A 27,304-nucleotide genomic window follows, 5' to 3' on the forward strand; every position below is an offset into this window, starting at 1 on the left:
CCCCCACCCTTTTATTTAATGTTGCCCATATTCAGGGAGTGACTCCCCTCCATAGCTAATCTTTCTGAAAAAAATTCATACAGACACATCCAAAGGTGTGCCTCACCAATGACCGCTGTGTTTCTTAACCTAATAAAGTTAACGATTGAAACTAACCATCATAATAAACATCCTTGTAAATAAATGATGACTCATTGTGGTTTCATTCAGATTACCCTAGTGAGTTTCAATGTTGAGCATTTTTCTTTTGCTTATTGGCAACTTTTATATAATTTTTGGAGAAATTCTTATTTTAATCCTTTAGCCATTTAAATATTAGTACTTCTATCAGTCACTGGATGAAGGCTCTATGATGACAGTTAGGGCATTCACTGATCTGATGACTGGGGTTGGCCAGCTCAGGCACCCCCTCCACCACTGCTAGTAGTCTAAGCTGGGTCATCCCTGTAGATTCCTGGGAACTTCCCTTGGACCAGGTTTCTCCCTATCCCCATGATGTCTGTCTCCTTCTATCAAGATATCTCTGTCAATGCTGTCCCACTATGTCCCTGTTCCAGTTTGACCAGATGCAGAGAGCCATGGCTAAGCACCAGGCTGAGCTCTGGAAGTCCAGTCGTAAAGATGGAAGAGGGATTCTATGAGCAAGGGGCATCAAGGCCATGATGGGGAAACCTACAGATACAACTGAACCAAGTTAGTGCGAACTCAAGAATGTTGGGTCAACAGCTGTAGAGACTGTATGGGATTGGATTGGGCCCTCTGCATGGGCGAGACAGTTGTGTAGCTTGGTTTGTTTGAGGGTCCCCTGACAGTGGGAACAGGATCTATCCCTGGTACATGAATTGGTTTTTTGGAGCCCATTGCCTACAGTGGACACATTGCACAGCCTTGATGCAGTGGGAAGGGCTTGGACCTGCGTCAGCTGAATGTGCTAGGTTTTTCTGACTCCCACGGGAGGCCAAACCTTTTTGGGGGAGGGGATGGAGGGTGGGCTATGGGGAAAGATGGGAAGAGGGATGAAGGAGGGATCTGTGGTTGGTATGTGGAATGAATAAAAAAATTCTTAATAAATAAAAATTACTATTTCCACAGTCAGTGGTGGTAGAGAACATCAAGGAAACTGTTTTCTGTACATGAACAGAACTCACAGTGATTGTGTCAACATGCTCGAGAAGTGTGTAAGCTCAAGCCAGATACAATCCCAGCAAGGCTGGCAGGCTTTAGCATGATATCCCTCACTAGCTGAGAAGATACTGTCTTTGGTGGCTTTTGGGAGAAGGAAAGTCAGATGTGACCTCTCCTAAGTCAACCACTCTGCAAGTCAACCCACACCCAAGACTAGTTGGGTAACACAAACTGGACTCCATGGAAGAATGAAAAATAAAACTTAAAGTTGGTTGGGAAGGGATGGTGGGAAGGTAAAGAGGATAATTGCAGGAGAAGTTTGGGGAGGTGAGGTGAATAGTTTCAAAACATGGCATATGAAATACTCAAAGGATTAATAAAGATAATAAAAGAGTCCCCTGATGGGTTATTTAATACTAAGTGGTCAGCTTTGAAGTCATATACATACAATAGTATACAGAGATTATGTTTATATATTTAGGTATATATGCATATGAATATTTATATGTATATGTAAATGTAAGTAGAGAAAAGTGGGGCAGAGGCAGAGAGAGAGTGAAAGAGAGAGAGAAAGAACGAGAACACACAGAGAGATATATTACATGAGGAGGGCTGGAAGGAGAAAAGGAAAAGGAATAATGATTTAGTTATATTTTAATCTCAAAAAATTTTCCAAGGCTAATGTTTGAAGCCAAAGTTTTGCCATTCAGTTGCACACTGGGCATCTAGAAAATGTGATAGAAACCCTTGGAACTGAGTACATTTGGCTTTTTACATGTCGTAAACACTAACACTTCAAATCAAGAGGTGGCTACGTCTACTTTGCCTGGTAGTTTTCTGACATGGGGAGTAAAGATAGTCATTGAGCCTACGGAGAAACTAGATTGTAACGAGAGTACACATTCACAGAATCTGGTTGGATATCAAGAAAACAAAAGGTTCCCTGTATGCTCCATAAAATCCTTTAGGGAAAATATGGTTGAGATCACAGTGCTAATTATCACATTGACTAGACTGGTAAGAATGTAATGGTGTAGCTTAATATTAAAGAAGTTTGCTCTGTGAAGAATTTAGTATGAGGAAGCTATGCCACTGAATTATAAAATGAGGTAATGATCTGCTAGGAAATAGTTTTGTCTATAAGTATATCAAAACCAATTTCTTAAAATGTAACAAGTCAGTTGTGTAGCTTGGTTCACTTGTAGCTTGTGGGACTCCTAACAATGGGAACAGGGACTGTCTCTGACTCTTTTACAGGCCTTTGGAACCTGCTCCTTGTACTGGGTCACTTTGCCCACTCTTAATACATGAGGCGGTGCTTAGTCTTACTGCAACTTAATATGTCACATCTTGTTGATATTCATGGGAGACCTGTTCTTTCCTACACAGAAATGGAGGAGGAGTGGATTGGAGGTTAAGAAGGGAGGGGGGTCACGGAAAGGGACTGGGAAGAGAGGAAGGAGGGGAAACTGCCTCTGGGATATAGTAAAAAAAATAAAAGAAAAAAAATGTAACAAGTTCTTTTAGAAGCACAATATTTAGAGAACATAGCATATTTATGGAAAATAACAAAGCAGTCTTATTAGTATTCATATACTAATTAACTAAAAATTAAAGAATAAAGGTGTGCAAATATGATCCATTCTGACTGTGTGAACATATAGCCTACCATACCTGAGTTTTTGAAGTAGCATTTATTAGTGTGTGTCACCTGGTTAAACTTTTTATCACTAATGGATCAGCTCCTGGTCATGATTTCATTAGAACTCCCGAGATTGACTCAGTGACCTTTCAACTTGCCCTAACTTAAATTCTTTTGCTTCTTTTGGAAGCGTTCAGAGTGAAAGTCTTTGCTTTCTTCATGCCGACTGAACCCAGTCCCTCACAGTTTGCTAATTCTGACAACTCTTCTCCTAACTCCATCTAGGACATCTGGGTTGCTCTCCAAATCTCTAGTTAAAATAACAGCCCATCACAGAAACACGGTTTCTTCATCCCTGAACACACAGTCCCTGAAGTGTCTAGAACATGCTGAGGGATCTACAAGTGTTTTCTGTTATAATTTGGATATTGGTTGAGTGTACCCCTTAAAGGTCATATGATGGCTAGAAATTTGTTTCCCAATGTTGTGGTATTGGAAGGAGGTAAATTCTTTAAGTGACAGAGTCTAGTGGAATGTCACTGGGGGCACTTCTCTTACAAAGGATTAATATAGTTCTCATGGAACTCTGGTTAGATTCTATAAGAACAGAACAACTTCTGTTTCACTATATGATAACTTTCATTAACACATTTCCATCACGATACTATGTGCCATGCTGGGATGTGGCCAGTAGGCTGCCACCAGAGATCAAATCAATGGGACTGTCCAATCTGGATCCTCTTTATAAGAGACTCAGTACCAGATGCTTTGGTATAGCAACATAAAAATTTGACCAAGATGTTGACTGAATAAAGGAAATGATATATTTGTTAGTTCAATCTCACTTCCTGTCTTGGTATAGCTGTTCATCCTTCTATTAAATGGTCTTTCAACACTCACTTTTCTATTACATTGCCTCACCTGAGCTATACTCTCTTACTGATTGATAGTTACAGGCCAAGTGATCAAAACAGATGGGGTAGTAAATGAAATACGAGCCTTGTCCAAATTAAGCTGCTAGATCAGTGTCTTGAAACAACAGTAAACAACTAAACAGATATACTACTATCTGACCATCATCACAGATGCTTAGGGAACCCAACTGTAGCTTTAGAGAGAGTCACACAGTGACTTCACACACTCCATAATTCTCATGAGTGTGTCATGTGTCATTTATCTCATGTTTGGGAGCAATGTTTCCCCCATTTCTTCAATTCAAGATTTATTTTTGGAGAGCAGTTGCCTAGATGTTCATCATCAGATGAATAGAAAATGTGGTGCATACACAAAATAGAATTTATTCAACAATAAAGAAAAATGATATTACAAAACTTACAGGAAAGTGGGAAAACAGGAAAGCATAAAACATTACATTGATTGAAGTAATCCAGGCTCAGAAAAAAATAAACACCATATCCCCATATCCTTTCTCAGATACCAATCTTAGCCTTTAACTATTAAATATGTGTCTCTAGGTGGAAGTAAATTTGGGTAAAGCCTAGGTAATTAGAAACGGGTCCATAGAAGAAATAAAGATTTTAAAGATGGGCAGTGGGGAATACAATAAAGCAAAGAAGTTGGAATACTCTCAGGGGTACAGCAGGGCAAGGAGAGACATGGGGATGGAAGGGGATTAGTGAGAGAGGGGGATAAGTAACCAACATGAAGTATGTACATATTCCCACGAGGAAACCTGCTATGCTGTAAGCCATTAATACACACATGCGCGCGCGCGCACACACACACACACACACACACACACACACAGAGAGAGAGAGAGAGAGAGAGAGAGAGAGAGAGAGAGAGAGAGAGAGAGAGAGAGAAGGGATAGAGAGGAGAAAGAGTGAGTTCATATGTTTTTGTAAAAAACAATGAATAACATGTATTTAAGTAAGTCACAGAATGTCTAATTTCTTGAGGTTCTGCAGGAATGAAGAACTTCTAGAGCTTACCTGTGTATGTGGTTGGATACATAGTGACAGGCTAGCCTCTATTAACAACGTTTGCATCAAAACTCATTTGCCAATCTATTTAACCAGGAGTGATCTCATTAGGAACTAAAACATGTCAAAGTCACACCCAAAAACTGTAGCATTGTTTTATACTAATTAGGTGTTAGAAGTCAGCTATGACTTTGTCTAAGAGAACAGTGAGCCACATCTTCCAGCAGACAAATAAAATATGAGAGAATCGTTCGACACCCCTAATTTTAGTAAAATTGAAAGGAGCACTCTGTGTGCTTGTATTCATTTCAGGTCATTTAATGCATAATAAAGTTCAGAGATATTTCTAGGGAGATGCTGTCACCCAGACTGTTACATTTCTAAGTCCTTCACAAACCCCTAATATATTTAATGGCACCAGGTTTAACACACCCAATTCTCCAAGTCTCAGAACTCATTTATGGATTAAGAGTAAATCTTTGTAAAGAAGGAAGAAAGAAAAGGCAAGAAAAAAAGAGGCTGAAATAATTTTGATCCCATAATTCTTTTCTAAATGATGAATGGGACTAGATTCCAAAGCTCCTTTCAGCAGAAAAAGACTCAGGAGAGATGGTTGAGGCAGTCATACAGACTCCATGTGTTGAAACAGTTCCCTGTGTGTTGCTCCTTGTTTTGTCCATACAAAAATGTTTCTGAAGGTTCTTCTGAAAGATCAGTAGTCCTAGGAGATAGTTGAGGCCTTCAACTGTTTTAGGCAGAACTGAGAGACGATCACACATGGTCCAGGATATCCCACTACATTAGGCTGTAGTAGCACATCACTATCATTCACTGAATGTTTGGACACTGTACTTTCTACCAGAGGGAGATTGAACTGTGAGTCCACGAGCTTATGTCAAGGGCTTTTGTGGGAACTCTAGATATATTAGTGTACAAAATATTTCAGACAAGTGAATCTTTTGTGAAGTTTTTTTTTCTGATCACAACTACTGTAACTGTAGGTAGATGCTAGATCAGATAAAGAACAGCTTAGAGCTGTTGATCTAGAGAAAGTGAGGTCAGGGATAACTGGCCTTTTCAAGCCAAGTCTTACTCTCAACAGAAATAGTCTCTTTCTCTGCACTTAGACTTCTATTCAGATAGGTTTTATTACTAATATCATAAGCAATAAAAGAAGGAAAGAACACAGAAAAGAGGAAAGAGCAAGGGAACTCACAAGGAACAACCTCCAGCTCACATTTGTAGATTGTAGCCCATATTGCCTCTCTGCCCAAAATTTGAAGATTGGAATCTTTGCCACATGGATGAGTCCTAGGTTATAGGTGTATTCTGTGTTCCAAGTGCAGCTTTGGATTTGACCTGAGTGAGCAGTGAGGGAATGAAGAAAGAACACAGCCATATGTACAGAAGAACTGAGGTCCATTGGCCTCTGCTTGTTTTGATGGAGGGCACCAGTTAAGGAAACAGTGTTGAATCTAAGCCTGTTTGTTATGTACAATGTGGGGGGAGGGGTTAGCTAGTCTCCGTAGGAAGTGGCTATCTCAGGCTGTAAACATCTGGGAGGAGGAAGCTGCAGTTGCTAGTCTTTGCACACACTGATGAATCGTTAGTGAACACCTGTACTTGCACACACTGGCAACAACTGTCCTCCGACCAGAGGAAGGCTTTGCCAGTTCCGACCTGTATGGGGAAGGCTTTGCCAATTTCCCATGGGTCTGAGGCATTGGTCATTGACATGGCTGTACCTTTGTCAACAGTACACATTCACTCAGGGCATCATCCACTCTTTACACATTCACTCAAGACCTCCTCAGGTCTGTGTGGGTGATTAGCATGTATTTCCCGCATGTTGAACCCTGCCCTGGAACATGCCAACGAAGCGTATCATTCTTAGCACTTAAAAACCACTGTTGGTTTTATAAACAATCCAGAACGAAGAAAATCAAGTCAACTGCTCATTCTTGGCATCATTCTGTTTCTGGAGAGACAAACTGGACTTGTCTGCTGTGTCAGCGTACCAAATGAGGATGTGAAACATCAGCTTGTTCTGCCACACACAGTTCCGTTACGCCACAGGAATAGCTGTCATTCACTACACCAACAGGGCTTATCACTGTTGAAATGGTGGCTGAAGAGAGGAGAGGAGAGGAGAGGAGAGGAGAGGAGAGGAGAGGAGAGGAGAGGAGAGGAGAGGAGAGGAGAGGAGAGGAGAGGAGAGGAGAGGAGAGGAGAGGAGATAGGATGAAGCTGCCATACATGTTTCTGGTGTCACTCTTAGGAGTGGCAAATGCTTTGCCTGGCAGTAGGAGGTGGCTGCTGTTCTCCCTGTGATCCAACTCATATGGATAAAGGAACAGGAAGGCTCCCAGGAGCCACAGAGTGTGCCTGGAGAGGAACAGCGCTGTTCTTTCCTGCTCTCCTCTCATTAGCTGCCAGCTGTGCAGAATCCAGAGCTGGAGTAAAATCCAAAGAATCAAAGCAAGGATAAACGGCTCAGCATCAACAAGCCGCAGCCTAGAAGAGATGCTTAGTCCTGTTTCTATCTTTTCCTCTACCTTCTTTTTCTCCTGGTCACATAGGCATGTCTTGTGATGTGACAAAAACAACATCATCATCAACAACAACAACTTAGGATGAGGCTAATAAAGTCATTAAACAGCTGTCACGGCACTGTGAACACTGGGGTGTCAGGACCTCTGCATAAGGCCTTGGTATTTGTTTCTCTTGGGGAAGAAGCCGTGACAGCCACATTGAGCAGTGGGAATTCCAGAGATTTTACTCTCTGAGCTTCGTGGTCAAAAACTGTTCCACCGAGCTGGATTTAGTTTTCCATTACGCCATAGGAATAGCTGTCATTCACTAGACCAACAGGGCTTATCACTGTTGAACTGTATCCTAATTATAACAAAATTTTTTCCTTTTCACTAGATACCAACACAAATGAAACATATTCTCTGCATTGCAAGCTGGTGTCTTTTAAATTCTCTCTTTGGTGTAAGAAATAATAGCTGCTTTTCCTTCTGTAAGAGCTATCTCCAGAACTTACTGAGTGTTCGCTGTGTGCCAGGAATAGTTGCAGGTATGCTATCTGATTAGAAACTGGTGATAACAGCAGCGGCATACATTATCATTTCTATCGCCACACAAAAGCAACATCATAAGTAAATTATGTAACTGCTCCACATTCTCAGAACCTGACAAGAGAAGATGTGGGCTTGCACCTTATGACCTTAGCCTCCACAGCCCATGCTCTCAGCCTCATCATGGTTCTGCCTATTGTGACCCACTGGCTTAGCAACAAGTACATTTACAGCATATTTTCCTAATGTGCTTATTGCTGAAAACACCATGCACTTCAGATGCAGGGTCCAGAGGCTCCTGAGATGGAACTGAATGATGATTGCTTCCCTCTTGAGGACTAGATTTCATGGTATCAGAAGGCACCGCACAAGCTTCCAAAGGAGGGAAGCAGCCAACAGGCCTGTAGCGATGAGGCCCATGATCTATAACAACAACCGGGATGGTATGGTAATCCAAAATGTGCAGTTGTGGCATGCATACCTTGGTGGTAACCAACAACTCTCTAATTGGACGTAAGACCCACTCAACAAGAGAGAAATCATGTCTGGTATTGGAAACCTAGCCATCTACCCAAGGCTAGTGAAATCATGGATCTTAGAGGAGAACCTACAAACACCACTTTGCCAAACCATAATTCCCAACTACAGTCCTTGCACTCACAGGTAAATGTAGTGCTTCTCCATCACTGAGGAAACTTCACCACCACAGACCAGGAGACCCTTAGGGCAAACCACAACCAATCAAAATGCACTGAGGAACCCAGTCCCGATACACAAAACAACTCCTGCCCCTAAGGCTCAGGGATCATTGTGGAAGAGGGGGCAGAGGGATCATAAGAATCAGAGGACCAAGGAGTTTGCTGTGAGATTGTGTGTCCTAGGATTGTCAGAAGCTGTACGCCTAAGATCTCACCAGCATGACTGTCTGAACACGAGCTGAACAAGGATAACAAGAGACGTGCTGAAATGAATGGGGCAAAGCCCCCAGGGTCCGATGTCATTGTAACTCTTATTTTTAATATGTGAGGTGGTTAAGGTAGGAAATTACAGTTTGCAGAACACCACGACCATAAACCCCGTTGTTTGTCCACCCACTTGAAATCCACAGAGGCGTCCCCTTAGCATCACTCTAACAGGTTCTTTAGTCCCTCATCACCTCCCTGGCTGGTGTCCCCTGTTCCTCATCATGTGCTAAGAAAGGCAGCGCTGTAGAGAGCAGGCGGCTTTAAGGGACCCAGGATTTCCCTGCTGTAACCTTTTTCACTCCTTCTGCTTAAATGATTTTCTTTACAATTATTTGTTGATTTGTTCATTCATTCATTCATGTGTGTGTGTGTGTGTGTGTGTGTGTGTGTGTGTGTGTGTGTGTGTGTGACAGCATGCATGATGCATGCAGAAGTAAGAGAGGAACTTGCAGCACTCAGTTCTTTTCTTCTACCCTATGGGTCCCAGGGAAATAACGCAGGCTTGTCCCTATATCTACTGAGTCACCTCTGTGGCCTTCCTCCTACTTTTGTTATTTGGGACAAAGACGACTCTGGTCCATAGAACTGACCTTGAAGGAATAGATAGGCATCCAATGTCTCTGGGGAAACATTCTAATTCTCACAGTCTTTAGGCTTCCCAATCTGCTTCCTTGCAGTCCTCCACTGGACATGCTCTGAGTGGCCACATGTGCCTTGTTAGAGGTACAGCACAGACCCCAGTGACAGACTCTTAACAGGCTCTGATCTAAAGCTTTAGGTCCTCTACTCAAGCTTACTGGCCCACAGTATGCCTCCTAGGACCAGAGGGTGTCCCGATTCCAGGCCCAGGTCTCCCTCTGAAGGATTTCATCACATTTTCTTCACTTAATTTAACCAAGTACAAGGAACTTTGGGACATAGAAAACAGGGTCTCCAGGATCCAGGTGTGCTTCCTGCTCCCTCTTAGTTCTACTGGAGGAAAATCCACAGAGAATAAGTGAATTAGTTTGCCTGGGGTTGGCCGCAGACTCACGTATTCACACACAACGTTGCTTTAGGTTCGCAGCTCAGTACTGAACGGAGTGTTGCAGCCGCAGAGTTATGGAATAACTAGTGTTTACAAATGGCAAGAAACATGGGTTTTGAAGAACTTCACCAGCTTCTTTCATTGTGTACCACACTCTGGACTGAAGAACTTTCAAAATATCTTTCCCAACTGAAAGATGGCACTCTCCACATGACCTGAATTCAGTATTATTTGGAACAGAAAAGTAACTCTAGAATGTTTAAGTCTAGATGTCAAATGACCATCTGTATATATGTGCTGAGTCCTGAGGCATCAGAAACTTGGCCTTTGTTTGTGTATGTGCCCTCGCTTATGAGACTTTGGTCTTTTTTTTTTTTTTTTCCCAAGACAGGGTTTCTCTTGTGTAGCTTTGTGCCTTTCCTGGAACTCACTTGGTAGCCCAGGCTGGCCTTGAACTCACAGAGATCGGCCTGCCTCTGCCTCCCGAGTGCTGGGATTAAAGGCGTGCGCCACCACCGCCCGGCCAAGAGACTTTGGTCTTTTTAATGCCGGTGATGATATAGAATTCCTGATCATGGCTAGCTTATCAGCCAATTAAGTTTTTCCTCCAGAAGAACATTTGCTTTAAGTCAGAAGATAAAACCAAACAACGCTGGTGACTAAAATGGTTAGATTTGGCACCATCCTGGTACTCATCACATTCCATAAACACTGCCGGGAAGAACAACCCTGTCTGGACCTCCCTGTGTTCAAGCCATGATGCTACCTGACCAAAGGCAGGACTCACGCATGCTGTCCTCCACTGGACAGATGGAGATGGTGTAATAGAGGTCTTTGCTTACACAATCTTCCTAATAAGGCCAGAGCCTCCACTCCTCGGGGGAGTCCTATGATTCTGCATTTGTGGAAATGGAGTAGCTGCTGAGTTTGACAGGGACACATGGAGAGTAAAAACTCAGCAAATGAAAGGGCTTCTAGTTTAGAATGGTGGTATTTTGATGTGGCTCACGCCAAAGTCACATTACATCATTAGGGAAAAGTTTAGTTTCACACAAACAAAATTTCCAGGAACTCTCAGAGAGGCTTTGAAAGTGAGCTTTGGGCATCCAGCTTTCCTCGGGTAGGGAGCAATCAGAGCTGCTGGTTTTTCTCTCTAGACTCAACCCTTCTCCCCACTTCAAAGGCTTCACGTATATATTCTGGAATAGGACAAAATTCTCATATCCCCTCCCCTCTAAAATCCAGGATGTCTGAATTGAACTCCTTTGGGTCCATGTGACAAGTAAAACAAGTCTCCAGAAAGCTTGTCCTCCGTTACAGTTGCCGTGTGCGACGGGGTGAAATTGTCTTTAAATATGTCAGGGGTCAGGGTAGGCTACTTGTTTCCTCCTGGGTAGGATGATTTTATTCTCCCCAAATACACGTCTGGTTGAGGGTCAAATAGGAATATTCATTTCCCTTAAAAAAAAAAAAAGCTTCCAAATTGGTTCTCCAGGATCTATAGCTTGGAGTTCATTTAATAAAAATACTGTCCCCATTGCTTGTATGTATACTGTCTGGACTCGGAGGAGGGACCCAGTGGAACAAAGTCCTCTCGGACATGTTCTTCTAATAGCCTTCCCGTAATGCCTCACCATGGTGCACTGGGGATTTGTTTGTTAATAATTAATGCTGAACTCAACCTTCAGAAGGCAGGCGTCTTACATGTCCATTGCTGAGAACTAGCGTTGGAGGAATGTCAAGGGTCCCAGAATCTGTCTGGGACCAGCCCATTGACAGTTCTGGAGAGGGATGGGTGGCAGGACAATGACCTCTGTTTTGCTGGTCATTTCCGTTCAGAATCCTTGAAACAGAATGACTGTTTCCAACCACGTCACTGCTCTCAGGCACATCAAACATCTGGGCTGCAAGGCACCTTAGATATGACAGAACTCAAAGCACATATGCCTCTAACAGTGTGCTGTCCTGGATGGCAGCGGACTCTATTTGAAACGTATCTGGTGTTATTGAAGGGCCCATGGTTGTGTGAAACTGATCCTGGATTTCAAAGGCTTAGTGTGAGAAAGGGAATGGTAAACATCACATTCATAACTATACTATTACATAGCTAATTGATACTTGGAGGAGATTTGAATGAAAAAAAAAAACAGTTAAAAGCTGGGGAGGTAGCTCAGTGCAGTGCCTGCTGCACAAGCATTAGGATTTGGGTTCAGAGCGGCAGCATCCATCTCTAAACCCAGGCTAGGGCATGTGCATTTGATGCCATGGCTGGGGAGCTGGGGAGGATGCCTGGGGCGTGTTGACTAGGTAGTCCGGCTGAATTGGTCCGCGTTTGGCGAGAGACCTTGTCTCAAGAACACAGTCAGACAAAACAAGGACCAGTAGATTATCCTAAAGGAAACAATAATATGCTACCAACACCAAGCCATCTAACTGGAATGGAAAACCCAGACCAATCCTGAAAGGGGTAATTCAGTTATACACAGGAGGCACCAATACCTTGCTGAGGCCTCAGTTTACCCACAGGAGGCAACTTTTCTATCAGATTCCAAGACGTGCTGATGTTGCTCAGGGTTCCTGTGCTTTGATGCACCTGGCTCTCTAAGCCGAAGATAAGACAAGGACAGAAGGAGAAGGATGGCAGAGCCAGGAGAAGCATGTATGGCTGCAGAGCATCTAGCTAGTTACCACCCAATGTGTGCTGGGGCATCCCTGCATTCTATTCCACCTTCAGTTAAACCATTTCTGGCATCAGATCATAAAACACTCTTGCTTAACAATCTCTTTCATCCATCTTGGAAGAGTTTCTCCTGGGAACTGAACATTGCTTGGAGTAAGTATTCTTGCCTGTCTGTACCTCTGATGAACCTGCCTGCTCTCAAGAATGAGATCCTTACTTCTACTTGGTTTGGTGCCAGCTTGAAAGAGGGAACCTATGGAGGCATGTGGCCAGGACTGCATGAGGGTAGATGGCGGTAGCAGAAAATGTGCCAGATGTGTAAGGCTCTTGCTTTTTACTCAGCAGCTGGAGGCTGTGGGGGACACCAGCCTGCATGTGTCTGAAACAGGCATAAGAATATGCACTTCACAGGACATTAGGAGGAACAAATGTAGGGTTCTGACACCAAGGGTCTTTGCAGAATGGGTTCTGGGTGAGAATGAAGATATGAGAGATGGTGACTGTTCTTCTAGAGGATCCAGGTTCAATTCCCAGCACTCACATGGCAACTCACAAGCATCTGTAACTCCAAGATCTGATACATTCATACAGACATACATGCAGGCAGAATACCAATGCAAATAAAAATTTTAAAAAAAAGATATTCAACTTTTAGGTGACTTGTACTTGATTAGTTTCCTGACCCTATGACCAAATCTCTCAATCCAGCATTAGTTCCTTCACCCACAAAACCAGGCTGGGTTTCTAAGAATCATTGTAACCAGAAGAGCCCATGAATCCCAGGACTCCAAGCCTCGCAGACAATGACGAAATAGGAAATTGAGAAAAGTTTAGCTACTTGTCTAAGGTCAACCTGCTTTGGGACAACAGAATGAGAGCATTCTTGCCTCCCAGACCAGGATCTTCCAGCTTAAATCAGAAGTCTCTCTGAGCATCAATGAAAGGGGCTAGGGGAATTCCGGAGGAAGGAAACTCCATACCTTGAGGGGCCTTGGAGGTCAGAGAGTCCAGACTTCTGAAATGAGCAGTCAATGACTAGTCAGATGCATGAGAACTCCTTTCTGGAAGATGACTCTTCTGTTTCCCCAGAATTCAGCTCAGCTTGACTTTGACCTCTTGTGTCAATTTCCACCATTTGACAGGCAAGTGTGTTTTCTTGGCACTGCAGTCCCTTGGAGCAGCCACAAATACCTGCCAGGGGCTGTGCCACAAAATTGCCCTGGTGCAGGCTCTTGCTATCTTCAACAACTTGTCCCCTGATATCCCTTATTCCTAGAACTCATTTTGTCCCACATGATTTGTTTAACCATCTGCACAAAAAATCAACACACCTTATTTATTTTTACGAAGGCTGATTCTGATGTGATCTGGGGTGAGTAAATACTTTCATTCACGTCAGCTACTCCCCTAGGCAGCCTGGGTTCATCCTGTCCAGGACACACTTTAATGACCTTCTATTGGAGACTCAGTACGGTGCCCCTAGCCTGGCTTGTATGGACAGAGAAATGTTGAGAAGCTTGCTTTTCTGGGTGCCTCAGGAGGACACAGCTCCCTTCTAAAGAAATGGTGGTTGTTTTCCCCTCCCTGGGGCTAATTGCAGAACACACACTTGGAGAAAAGGGAAGAGAAGGCAGATCTCATTACATTATCCCCATCTTGCCCTCCACCATTTAGCTGGGAGTATCATTTAAACACTCCTCATATCACAGAGGCCCTGACCCTGTTCACTCAGACCACAAACTCTAAGTGACTGCTGGGGGATGTCTTTCTGTACTCTGTGGATATGTGTTGTTCCCATTGGTTAATACATAAGATGCTTTGACCTATGGCAAGGCAGCTTAGAGGCAGGTGGAAAATCCAAGGAGAGAGACAGGAAAGAGAAAGACGGAGTCTGGAGAGAGAGAGACACCAGCCTGCCACCCAAGGACCAACATGCCAGCAGACCGGAAAGCCACAGAACACGTGGCAAAACATAGATTAATAGAAATGAGTTAATTTAAGATATAAGAGCTACCTAGCAAGAGGTCTGCTATAGACCATATAGTTTGTAAATAATATTAAGCCTCTGAGTGAGCAGCCAAGGGACTGTGGGGCTGGGCAGGACCAGAGGAATGTGGGACCGTGGGGCCAGATAAGACCTGAGAAAACTTTTGACTACAAGTGACAGCTGAAAACTGGCTGTATCTCAACATACTCCCCTATCCTGGGAGCTTTTTGATTAAGCCTGTTACAGTCTAACACATAGTGAAACCTAAATGTGAGACACTGATTTAAGTTCCTTACAGAAAATAACTTACTTAACTTTGAAATTCATATTAGCTGGTATTTGGGTTGAATTGTATCTATCAATGTACAACGAATTCCTGTGTTGAAATCTGAACACCTGACATCTCAGAATTAGACCTTATTTGGAAAAAAAGTCACTATAGACAGAATCATTCAAGAGACAGCCATTGTGATAGGCTTTACTCCAGTTTAATTTTTAAAATGGCATAGCTAGATCCAGATATATGGGTTCTTTCAGACACAGATGCACACACACACCACACAAGAGAGAGAGACAGACAGACAGACAGAGAGAGAGAGACAGAGAGAGAGAGACAGAGACAGAGACAGAGACAGAGAGTGAGGAGGGCCACTTAATCATGAAGAAAGAGGCAAGAGTGATTCTTCTACAGGCCAAGGAATGCCACAGGTTACCACTAGATGTGAAGAGAAACACTGGAACAGATGTTTCCTCACAGGCCCCAGAAGAGAACCAACCCTTTTGCCTTTTGGAACCAACCCTTAGTTTCTGTTTTCTGGCTTCCCAACTGTAGTACAGTTCTGTCATCTGATCCTTCAGCTTGTTATGCTTTGCTCTTGCAGCCCCTAGAACTAGTAGAGATGATCCTATTTTGCATGTGGAGATGATATCACAGCAATGGAGTACTTCCCTGGCGTCACACACTAACAAGTGTCACGGAATTTTCTCTAAAATAGTCCTTCTTAAAGACAGCATTTAAACTAATTCTATTTTGGCCTCTACAATCAAATGCTTTTACTTTGGAAGGAGACTTAATTGACAAAACTGGTGTAAAAGATAAATACACAAATTCCCTTGTGGTTGATGAGATTTCCTTGGTAGTTATTCTCATTTCTTGTGCTAGAACAAGCATCAAGGCAATTGTGTGTCTACTCATAATCAGAGAGAAATTTTTCTTAGCAGAGGCCTCGAGGAACTGCCAGGTAGCTGAGTCCCTGAGCCTAGTGATGGAGAGATGCTGAAAGAGGTTGGCCCTTATCTGGAAGGAATATTTATATGGTAATGATATAACATAAAGGTCACTATAAAACAAAGCCATGGTAGTTACTGATACCACAAAAGGGATGTGATTAATGAATGTGCTCTTTCAAGGAAGTCTTTCTCTCCCTCCATCAGGAACCCTGAGGGGACAGGTGTAGGCAGAGGTTTCTTCCTAGGGACACTGTTTCCAAGTCATTTCATTCTAACAGCCTCCCACGTGATTTCCCACGTGTCTACAGTTGTGTCCCTTTTGAACTATTCTCCACATTCCAGCCAGGTCTTCCCTTCTGCAAATGCAACCTCTCTTCTGTCTGCAATACTCTGATGGTTTTCCTCAGTCTACATCCTCCTGCATGGCCTACATTTCTCCAGAGGGCTGGCCATGCCTTTCTCCCCAGGCTCCCCTTCTCCCCAGGCTGAACATCACAGGTTCCATTATGTGACCTGCAGTCTTCCTGCTCCTCCATTTCCTCCATGCTCCTGTTCTCTGTTCTCTGGGGGCTTCTCTTAGCATGATCGTACGGCCCAAAGACGCCCTCTTCTCAGCTTCATCTTTCAGTTTGGTCCTGAGCAGCTCTACTGTTTATCTGTTTGGTCTCGGGGCCTCTGGAGCAGGCCTCATCACACTGTGTTGTGATGTGGTCCCAGACCATCACACTTTTTGCCACCACTATTGGCTCACGGGCCAATCTCACCCACTAGCCTTTTGGGGACAAGGGCTATTTCATCCACCTTTGTGATTCCAAGGCCTATCCTGTTATATAATTGGGGTTTGACCATAGGGATGATCAAATGGCCTGGAGTTTAACTTCATAAACAATAAGGGCATTATACTGTTTTCTGTCTGAGTGCCTGTCCCTTAAGGCTCCTAACAATGAAGGGCTCCTATGGGAGAGATGATGTCCATCCCTCGCCATTCTCTGCCTTGTCCGCTCCTCTCCTCATCCTCTCTGCACTCTACAGGGGACCTTGAGCCCTACACTGGAGTTTTCCTCTCATTATGGAGAGACACATAAATGTGTTCCAGTGTCTGTGGGGCTGAGTGATAACAAGTGGGCTGGAAAGAAGGGTACAGAACAGGATCAAAGGAGCTAAGTCTAGGAAAGGTTCTGGAAAGTCATAAAGCAAGTGTAGACAGGAAGACCAGGGAGAGGACTTGTCTGGTGAATAAGTTATATTCCCACTATTACCAAATGCTGGACTTGGCCCTACATTTTCAGGACTAGCCCTTTCTAGGCATAAAAGTAAATGCAAATGAGCAAGAAAATAAGATGAATATTCTGTTTCAGTGATGGATATTCCGAAAAACAGCATCTTGTGATACAGATGCATATTTCTCACAGAAATTTTTGGAGTAAATTGCCTTGAACCCATGCTCAGTGGGCCACATAGTAAAAGAAGACATAAAGGTGGGAGACTAGTTGAGAAGAATTCTGGCAGAAGAAGGTAGAGATAAGAGAGGAATGTTTGCTAATATGAGAATAACTAAAATTCATTATACAAAAAGTATGAAACCATCAAAAAATTAAAAGTAGTTGGGGATATAGACCTCCCCCATGTTCTGAAGATGAGCTCAGTTCTTTGCCAATGCGTGATAAGTGTCTTATCACTGAGCTACAGCCCAGTCTAAGGACTGCAAACTTAAGGGGAGGAGCCCTGCCCCTGGCTCAGGGATCCTGCGTGCAGGAGATGTTCTAGAGACCAGCCAGTCACAGCAGAAGTGGCTGGAGGCTGATATGTTAGGAGAGGCAGCTGTTCCCAAGCTGATGCTGTGTTGCAATCCGAGTCTGATTCTCCTCTGCCCATTTCTGGTTACATGGAAGTTGCTTGGTCTGCTTCTCCTGCTCTGTGGCTGGAAGATCTCCAGGTCAGCAGGTGGGCACACAGAATCAGTCTAGGCTCCCCTTCCTACAGACATGTCCTCCTCCTTCATGGATTCCCATCCAGGAGTTTTGAGCAGGATAGAGAGCTACTCCTTGCTTATTGCAATGCTGCCTAAGTCCACCATGCATTATTCACCCTTCTGCAGTACTAGTCAAGCCCTCTTGTTATAGAAGCATACATGGAGATAAGGAACCAGTTCTAAGTTCGTGGATGAGCTCCACTCTACAGAACAGCCTTGGGTAATGAAGCTCCCAGATTTGATTTCTTGGGTAGAAAATCCTCAAGTGTTCTCTAGCCTATGCCAACTTGTAAGTCAAGTGAGCAGAGGACATGGACAGTCCCAAAGCAAAATGTCCTAACTTCTTACCTGGCCCATTCACCATTTCCATCACACAGTAAGAAAGGAATGTAAATCTCAAAGAATACTAATGCTATGCTTTGGCAGAGAATCTAACTTTAAGCAGTTGATGTTTTTTAACCAACAGACTGGTCTGGGTGATAAGCTCTTTTACAGTGTAGTAGCACTGAGTCAGCAAATTGTTACTTGCAGGTGTCTATGGGTCCTGCAAGTCCCAGCTGACTCATCCATTTCCCTGGAGAGCTACCCACTCCTAACCCATATTGTAAGCTGTAACCCCTCAGACTGGGGTGCAGTCCTACATCATGGCATGTGGGCTACTGTTGTATGTGGACTACATTATATATCTAGATGGTCTCTCTTCTAGAATGCAGTGAATACTTGAAACATACAGCTGGCTCATCCTCCACTCAGCCATATCCTTTCTAGTACCATGGCAGTTGTTTGGGGGGTATTTCTGCTGCCTTGGGATTAGGCTGAAACATGCATTCTTTGGTTATATTTACTCATTTTATAAGCCAAGGTCAAAGGTTAGCAAGAGAGTATTTTCTTATCCCATGGCATGCGAAGGCTCATTTGACCAAGCAGCTACATCTTGCCTGAGATGGCTTGCTTATGGCTTCTGAACCACTGAGCTGGTTGGTGTCTAGGGGATCTTGATTTTAGACAAAGTCTCAGGGGTTTAGTTGGTTCAACAAATATTATGGGGTGCTCACAGTGTGTTGGGCTCCTCGGGTGAAAGGTAATGTGGCTCCTTCTCTGTAAGATTAGACAAGGGCAGGCAGAGATCATTGAGGAACTGGCTCTACCCCATGACCATTAGCTACTAGAACCAGAGTCCTCCTGTATTCCAGCTTAGATACCAATGCTCATCTCTCTAGTTAGGTTTTCTACTTTCCAAAAGTCTCTGTTTTTCTTGCTTCGATTATGTCTATATTCTTGCTATGTTCTCGCTAGTTCACCCTTTTTTGTTGTTTTAACCTTTTACCATGCTAAAACATTTGCCCAAATGGATAAATCTGATATAGTCTATCCACACAATGGTATGTTACTCGGTGTTCAAGAGGGATGCACCATTAGCCACAGAAAAACTCAAAGGAGACTTAAAATCGTGTTACTAAGTCAAAGAAGCCAGTCTGGAAAGGCCACATTCCATTGAATTCCAACTATGTAACATTTAAAAAAAGGTAAAGCTGTGGAGTCAGGACAAATGATCAGTGGTTGTTAGGGCTTTGGGAAGAGGACTGGGAAAGGGGACCAGGTAGAAGATGGAATTTTTAGGGCCCTGAAACTATTTTATACAAGACAATGATGTGCCATTATGTATTTGTTAAAACCCATAAGACATCCAAAGCAAATGATCAGTATCAATATAAATAAAGTAAGAGCTTCAGTTAACAGCGGTATGTGAATGTTGGTTCATCATCATAACCATGTCACATAATGCCAGATGCTAATAATATCTGGAAAATTATGGAGAAAAGAGAGTGGGTATGTGGAAGCTTTCTAAAAAAAGACAAAAATTTTAAACAAACTATTGCAAAAAACCCAAAGTCTGTCAAAAAGAAAGGAAGGAAGGAAGGGAAGGAAAGAAGACGTATAACTCACCCAGACCTCCCTTTGGCAGTTTGTAGTAGCTCTTTTAGAATTTAACATCTAACCTCTCTTCCCTTTGAGTAAAATGTCGAGATGTTCCCAAGTCCACACTAATTCATCTTTATCCTCCCTAAGGACTGGCCTGTCATGTGACCAGTGTGCCGGTGCACTGATCTTTGCTCCTGTGCCTGACAAACAGCAAAGATCTCTCAGTCTTGAAGGAGTTAGATGCATCTTGGCTTGTTGATGCCGTCAGTTAACAAGTGGTTACAACACCCATCTCTTGTTAAAACACAGATCCATCCATAGACCCCCTTCCCTACCATTGATACTGCAATCATACCTTGCCCCTCCTCATATCCAGCCCCTCTCCTGATTGGAAAGGCGAGAAGAAAGAATCAGAATGGATAGAGATACAGAAAACGAGCCCCCCCCCCATTCCTTACCTGTGATCCTCTTCTGATCTGTCACCTCCCCTACATATACGACTGCTATCTGTTGTCTGCTACATATTGGCCATGAGGCTTACAGACAAGGGACACTCTCCTCTGCACTTCCTACACCAAGAAAGGAGATCTGTAGCTCTAGTGTTCCATTCTTTCTAACCCAGTGTAAAGTACAGCCCATTGTTAATGATTGACTTGCATATGAAGGTATGGAGGATTGTTATCAGCACTCACTTATGGGGACAGGGAACACAAAACCATCTATTGATGGAAAACACGAGGAAACATTTTGTTTCAGAGAGTTCCCTGGACTCGAGCTTGTGGTCCAGCAAGAGCTTGCTCACATGTGTCTGCTGAGTTTGGTACTAGAGGAGGGAGGAAAGGTCTTAGTTGTTTTTTTTTTTTTTTTTTTAACAAGCTTTAAGCAAAAAAATGAAAGTGAATCTTGAGGGGAAGTGTTGATTTTCAGGATCTTCGGGCCAAAAGCCCTTACCAATTACAAATCTTTATACATCCAGAATATATAAAGAATTCAAAAAATTTTAACAACCTTCTTCAAATTACTCAATCAATGAATGGACAAATGAAGTACAAAGAAAGTTCTCAAAAGAAGTAAAATAGCCAATGAATATATAACAAAACTGTTCAACATCCTTAGCGATAAGGAGAATATAAATTAAAACTATACTGGGGCTTGAGAGATGGCTTTCAGCCATGAGCAGACATGCTGTTACAGAAGAGTCAGGTTTAGTTTTCAGCATCCACATGGTGGTTCCCAGCCATCTGTAACTCCAGTTCCAGGAGACCTGACACCCTCTGACCTGTGCAAGTGTCAGGCACACGGGTGGCACAAGTATATACATACATCTAGGCAAACACACACACAAAACCAAATTAATCTTAAAAAACTCCAAAAAGCTGCATGGAAGCCAGATAGGCTGGCATGCATGTGTGATCGCCACAATCAGGAACAAGCAGAAAAGTCAGTGAGAGTGTGAAGCCAGCCTGGTCTATAGTCTACACATTGAGAACTAAGCCATCTGGGCTACAGAATAAGATCCTGTCTCAAAACAACAGACCAACCAACCAACCAACCAACAGAACAACAACAAACAGAATTGAGATTCCATCCCACCCCATACACAATGGCTGAAAACAAACCCAAAACAATAAACGCTGGAGCAGATGTGTGAGGAAAGAGATGTTTATGCTCTACTGATGGAAATGTATACCAGTGTAGCCATATAGAAGTCAGCATGGAGGTTCATCAAAAACAAACAAACAAAAAAATAGAATGGCCATATGATTCAACTGTGCCATTCCTAGGTATATGCCTAAGGAACCCGAAGGTAGCACATCAGACAGGTAACCTGCACATCCATGTTCATTGTAGCACTGTTTACAGTAGGAAAGATACAGGGCCAGCATGGGTGTCTATCAGCAGATGACTGGATAAAGCAAATGTGGTCCCTAGACATAGCAGAGTTGTAGTCAAGTGTAAAGGATGAAGTGTCACTTTCAGGAAAGCAGATGGAACTAGAAAGATAAATGAACCAAATAAGCCAGATCTACAAAGAGAAATGCTTTTTTTTTCTTATACACAGAATCAAGAAAAAAAAAAAAGAGTAGGGCTGGTGAGATGGCTCAGTGGGTAGAGGCCCTTGGCATAGGCTTGATGACCTGGGTTTGATTCCTGGATCCCACAAGGTGGCAGGAGAGACCTAACTCTGGAAAGTGGGCATCTGAACTTCACATGCACATGCTGGTGCATGCGTGTCTCCTTTCCCCCAATAAATAAAGAACACTTGGCCCAAGAGTAAAAGGGGTCTGTGTCCGAAAAATACTGAGTTGTCTGTCATGTGCAATCTAGATTTATACATGTGTTTTGTGTGTGTGTGTGTGTGTGTGTGTGTGTGTATGTGTGTGTGTACATATGTACAACATGGAAACAGAAGGAAAATTGCTTGTGAGGAGGAAGATTAGCAGGAAGACTGAAGGGGGACAAGAGAGACTAATGGGGTCAATTTAAGCAAAGTAAAATGACCATATGTATAGATACGAGAAGGTCATTCTGCCATATTTTGTAGGCTAACTGAAAAAAAAAATAAAAAGTTTCTCGGAAAAGTAATCCACTAGGTCCTATGAATCATAGGCTCTGATAAATAAAGACCAAGAGAGCACGTCATTCCACTACCATATTCAGCAGGCCTACCATGAACCCGGACTCCATGGAAACACAAGCTGAGAAGTTTTGTTCAATCCTGTCAGCAAGGAGGAGTGACTAGGTTTTCCAGGTAGAGAAGTGGCAGTGATATGGAAAGAAAAGGAAAGAAGCCAAAGGGAAACAGAACATGAAAAAGATTTAAAAAACAACAACAAAAAAACAAAACAAACAAAAAACAGACCTGTTTTCCTGTCGGATCTTATGCAGGTGCCATCTGCCTGCCCAGACACACACAGAGGACGAGGGTTCTGTAAGAGTCACGTTCTGTGATCTTTCAGGCCAGTTTGGATTCCAGAAGCAAGTCTCCAAAGCCTAGCTAGCTTCCTTGGGCAGAAGCAATTCCACGCACCCCCAACTTCTCACATAGCACTTCTTTCTTGCATCAGAGAAGTCAGCAAGGGAAGTCGTGTCCCTTCCTTTCCCCACTGCCCCAGGAGACTAAGCGGGACCAACGGACACCTTCATCTTCCCTGAGCAGACAACCCTCACTGGTGGAGGTCTTCTAGGCTCACCGGTCTCCAGGCTTTGAACAGTGTGCTGTTCTTCGTCTCTCCAGCACCCGGTGTGAGGCTTGGCTTTGGTAGGCGCTGAATAAGCACCGAGAGTGAACAGCTGCACATCATAATAAGCGCCCTCAAGCTGCTTGGGACAAACTCTTTCCCTGGAGGTCACCAGCCCCTCCTTTTCCTCTAGTCACCTTGAGGGTTATCACGACGGAGCCAGGCTGAGTGTAGAGATGGCAGTGTGAAGGACAGAAGCTTTGCTTCTACCACTTCTTCCGTGAGAGGATGTCAAGGCATTCTCAAGCTTCACAATTCTGAGGTAGACAGGTAGGTTTTGAGTGTCTAAACAACCCCACTGGGTTCTTGAGAGAAACACAAGAAAGAACTCATGTGAGTTTTGCTAACCAAAATATAAATGCCCAATATGTTTTGACTGTTTATGGCCATCCAAAAGGTGCTATTTTCAGCAGTATTTGAGAGAAATCTTGTTCTTTCTTTCTTTCTTTTTTTTTTTTTTTTTTTTTTTTGTGTCTCTCATGGCTTACCCTAATTGAAAGCTATTACAAAATTGCATTGAAATGTGAAACTGGTTTGACCATGGCATGTTTTGCCTGGTGACAGAGGAGTCACACACGGGAGAAAACATTTGTTTCTACCTGAGGATGAGAAGGCAAGCAGATATAGGGCAGGGAGTAGGCTGGTTTCAGCGAGCTAATGTAGGGCCTGAACCATTTCTAGCAGAAGCAATCCCTGGGGTTCTCTGCTAGGTTGCCATCTACTGGCTTTTTGTGTCCTTTGGAGGCAGAGAGAAAAGAAGTTTCTAGACCCCTTTTATGAGGACATTAGTCCCACTCTCAAAAAAATCACTTATATCACTTAATCAGTCTTCTATATCATGACACGATATCATGACTTAAGATTTTAACATAAAGTAGGGAGACACATGTCCATTTAAAGGATGCAGAGGTGTAGGTCTTGGAAACCACTTGCCTCTGACCTTGATGTCTTGTTTTATTTTATTTTAATCCAATGTGAGTCACTTGTCTAAGGATGGACACCACGATGAGCAGTCAAAAGTCACAAGTAGGTGAGGAAGTGAGGCTGGTCCTGCCTGGGTACCCGAGATGTGCAGGCTCATTGGAAGCATTTGAAATTATAATCTTTGGTTTTTTTGAGTTTTTGTTTGTTTGTTTTCTTTTCCTATCACTAAATATTAATGACATGGTCAAGTCATCTCTTTGGAGCCGCTTTCCAGATTGGCCCAATTGCTTTTATCTGGAAATGAGCCTTTAATTAGGTGAATAACTGACTCAGCTAAATGTCCCTCTCACTTCTTCAATCATTCAGTCCAGTCTCCTGCTCCCACCTGCTTAGCCCTGGAGAGAAGCACCTAAGGGTCCAATCTGGGAGAGAGCTGAAGATTAGCCAGTCAGCCAACTTGGCATACCTGTACGGGAGGCCTGAGGCTGAGGCTCGTTCTCTTGGGGAAGCTTGCCCCGAGCCCAGTCACCTAGAGCACATGACTTAGTAAGTCTGCAGACTGGAGCACAGCTCCAACAGAGCAAGGGGTTCCTTCCCACTTAGGTTTGCCACTTTGGACCTGGGGCACTGGTTGAGGGCATTCCTAGGACAAACAATGGCTTGAGCAGCAAACCCGGGAAGCTTAAGGGGCATCAGTCATGTTGCTTAGAGGGAAAGCCTGCTCCTACTGTATGTCCATACTGTAGAAGCCAATGGGGCTGCTTCTCTATTTAGCCCACTTTCCAGCCCCTTTACGATGCCCTTTGACCCCTCTTCTGATGTACTAATGATGGAACAGTAGCCTTGTTTTCTGTTAGCCAGTTGTTATTGCTGCAGCTGAAGCCAGATCTCTTGAAGAGCTTCATTCCTTGAATGAAGGACTGAGCAGAAAGAGATACAATGCCCCCTCTAACCCTCCCCGCCCCAGGAAGATGCTCTTTTCTGACTCTAAGAGAGCTGACCTTGAGCATTTTTCGATATCATTTAGTAAAGTCATCTTGTGCTTGCCAAAGTAAACAAACAGGACGCTGTGTTATATGGTGCCCTTGACGCCACGGAACACTGCCCCTGTTCCAAGTTCCTCTGTGTAGCTGACAGCCATGATGGTTTTCCTTGGCTTGGACAAGAGGTGGACATCTGCAACAGCTTTCGGCTTAGAAGACTCTTCTTCCAGAATCGTCTCTCTTTCTTCAGATGTGAGACCATAAATTTATGGTCCTATTCACCTTATCACTGCTATTTAGTCAACGGACCACTTAATAGATTTATTGTTATGTGTGGTTAAGGAGGAGATATCAGACCTCCAAACAGAAAATATTTTGTCTGCTGAAAGGAGTATCTTTGGGTTTCCTTTTTTGTTTCCATTAAATTCCATTCCACTTGATCCTTATTCCCCTTTCCCTCCCTTCCTTGACCTTTTTGTGGACCACCACAGTCTAGAAGCCTCCCTGGTTTATATCATAAACTAGGTCTTCTGAGATACATTTGCTGCACTGTGTGTCTCAGGTGCCTGTCTCAAGACATCCTCTAGACATGCTTTATGAAGTCCAGTGATCTGCAGATGACAAGAAACTTGAGACTTTCCCACAGCCAGCTGATCATCTATACGAGCCAGGCACTCCTCCCTGACAACACACCGGTAACTGCTAAGTTCAGGGGAGCTGAACGGTGGCCTTCTGCCCCCGTCACTGATTCTCCTGACAGGCCAGGCTTCAGCCCCTCCAGAGACAGCCACAGGGACAGCTCAGTAGGCAGTTCTTGCTCTGAGAAAGAGAAAGGCAATGGGAAATACATAGAAATGGGGCTCTAAGCTGCTCATCCACCACTGTAAGAGGTTAGGTGAGGCTTATCCAAACCCCAAGGCAATGGCCTTCCTTGAGCATAAGGAAATGCTAGAGAATAAAACAGCAGCTGCCTGAAGGTGGAGTGTGTGTTGACTGTCCCTTGCCCCATCCAGGCGGTGTAAAATTGGTGGCCATTTTCAGTTTCAGATAAGTGTGCGAAAGTGGTTATGATTGTGAAATAGATAAAACATTTGGTTGAAAGTCAATTGTTGTTTCTTGAGAGGAACAGCTGTGATGTTCTACTTTGTGGTGCCAACCATCTGGGAATAAGAATGACCCTCATTATCTCCTGTGGTTAGGATAGAAACATTTTCAAGGTACCACTTGATAGCCACAAATTAACCTTAAAAAAGAGGATATTTAGGGGAAATAAAAGTGTTTTTTAATAAAACTTGCCTTCAAAAGCAAGGAAATATACTCTCTTGTTTTGTGTTTCACTCTTTATAGTTTTCTAAAATATAGTTAGTATGTGATAGCACAATAAACATATCACCTATCTTGAAATCTCCAAATAGAGCAATTACAAATGCACTACAGAGACTAAAAACTAATATTTTGTGTTTTTCAATCCCTACAGCACATTGCTGCTCCTCCAATCCCAATAGATCACAAATTCACACCCCAATGTAGCAGGAATCTTAAAAGTTCTTATTAATAAAATCAAACCCAAGGTGAGTTATTGGGGTCCATGCTGGTAGATCAGAGAGACAGAATAAGCCACAGCTAACCTCACCTGGTCAACTTTCTCAGCTGGTCTTGTTTCCTCAGACTGGAAGCTTCTGTGTCCTCATCCCAATGACTCTCAGCTGAACTGCTGCTGGAAAGCCTGAAGCTTAACCAGCCACATGCTTAAGCAGCCAAATGCTTAACCAGCCAAATGCTTCTAGTTTCTGGTCCTCACGCCTTATATACCTTTCTGCTTTCTATCATCACTCCCTAGGATTAAAGGCTGGCTTTCTGGGATTAAAGGCGTGTGTCACATGCTTGGCTTTTTCCAATGTGGCCTTGAACTCACAGAGATCCAGAGGGATTTCTATCTCTGGAATGCTAGGATTAAAGGTGTGTGCTATCACTGCCTAACTAGTGGCTTTTCTGTTCTCTGACCCAAGATAAGTTTATTAAGGTACACAATATTTTGGGGAACACAATATCACCACACTCCAAAGCCTCAAAGTTAACAGAAAAGTGGTGACTATTGTTATAAACAGAGACATACACAAGAATAAATAAATACCAAAGGAACAATGGCTTTAAAATTTGTAGAGAAAATGAGTATTGGGGTTGTCACATTTTAGCCAAACATACATGTGAATTTTAGAAAACAAGATTTTTTTTTTTTTTTTTTTTTTTTTGGACAGCCAAGGTCTGCCAAGCCATGGCAGACAAGATAAAGCTGGCTCTGGACAAGGGGTTGCACCTCAAACTGGCTTGAGTAGGCAACAAGGATGGATGATGGAGCAACAGGGAGGCCAGTGGGACCCTACTTGCCCCAAGGCCTAGGCATGTCTACCAGAGCACCATGCTCTGTTCTTGTAAAGCAGGGGATTAAAAATGTCTCATAGGACCATCGTAGGGCTTTTCAAGAACGTCTTTAACACCATTGTACAATATATCTAATAACAAGGAGGCACGTGACAAGTAGAGCGTTCCACGATGTTCATGACCATAGATTCCTTCCTTC

General features: G+C 43.3%; 1 protein-coding gene across 12 annotated transcripts in view; it reads right to left on the reverse strand.

The window, feature by feature from the left end:
- Prlr (prolactin receptor) overlaps positions 1-27,304 on the reverse strand; it is a 180,204-nt gene that overhangs the window by 118,473 nt on the left and 34,427 nt on the right. For 2 of the 12 annotated variants that reach the window (XM_076551767.1, XM_076551765.1), the window contains exon 1: positions 22,438-22,817. The exons of 6 other annotated variants lie outside the window; for them this stretch is intronic. The gene's annotated coding sequence lies outside the window, so the exon portion shown is untranslated. Of the gene's footprint in view, positions 1-13,442; positions 13,876-22,437; positions 23,135-27,304 lie in introns of those variants that run through there. 4 more of the 12 variants (XM_016009633.3, XM_006991365.4, XM_042261435.2 and 1 more) reach the window with 3 other exon arrangements.

Source organism: Peromyscus maniculatus, chromosome 15, assembly GCF_049852395.1.
Source record: "Peromyscus maniculatus bairdii isolate BWxNUB_F1_BW_parent chromosome 15, HU_Pman_BW_mat_3.1, whole genome shotgun sequence".
Lineage (NCBI taxonomy): Eukaryota > Metazoa > Chordata > Mammalia > Rodentia > Cricetidae > Peromyscus > Peromyscus maniculatus.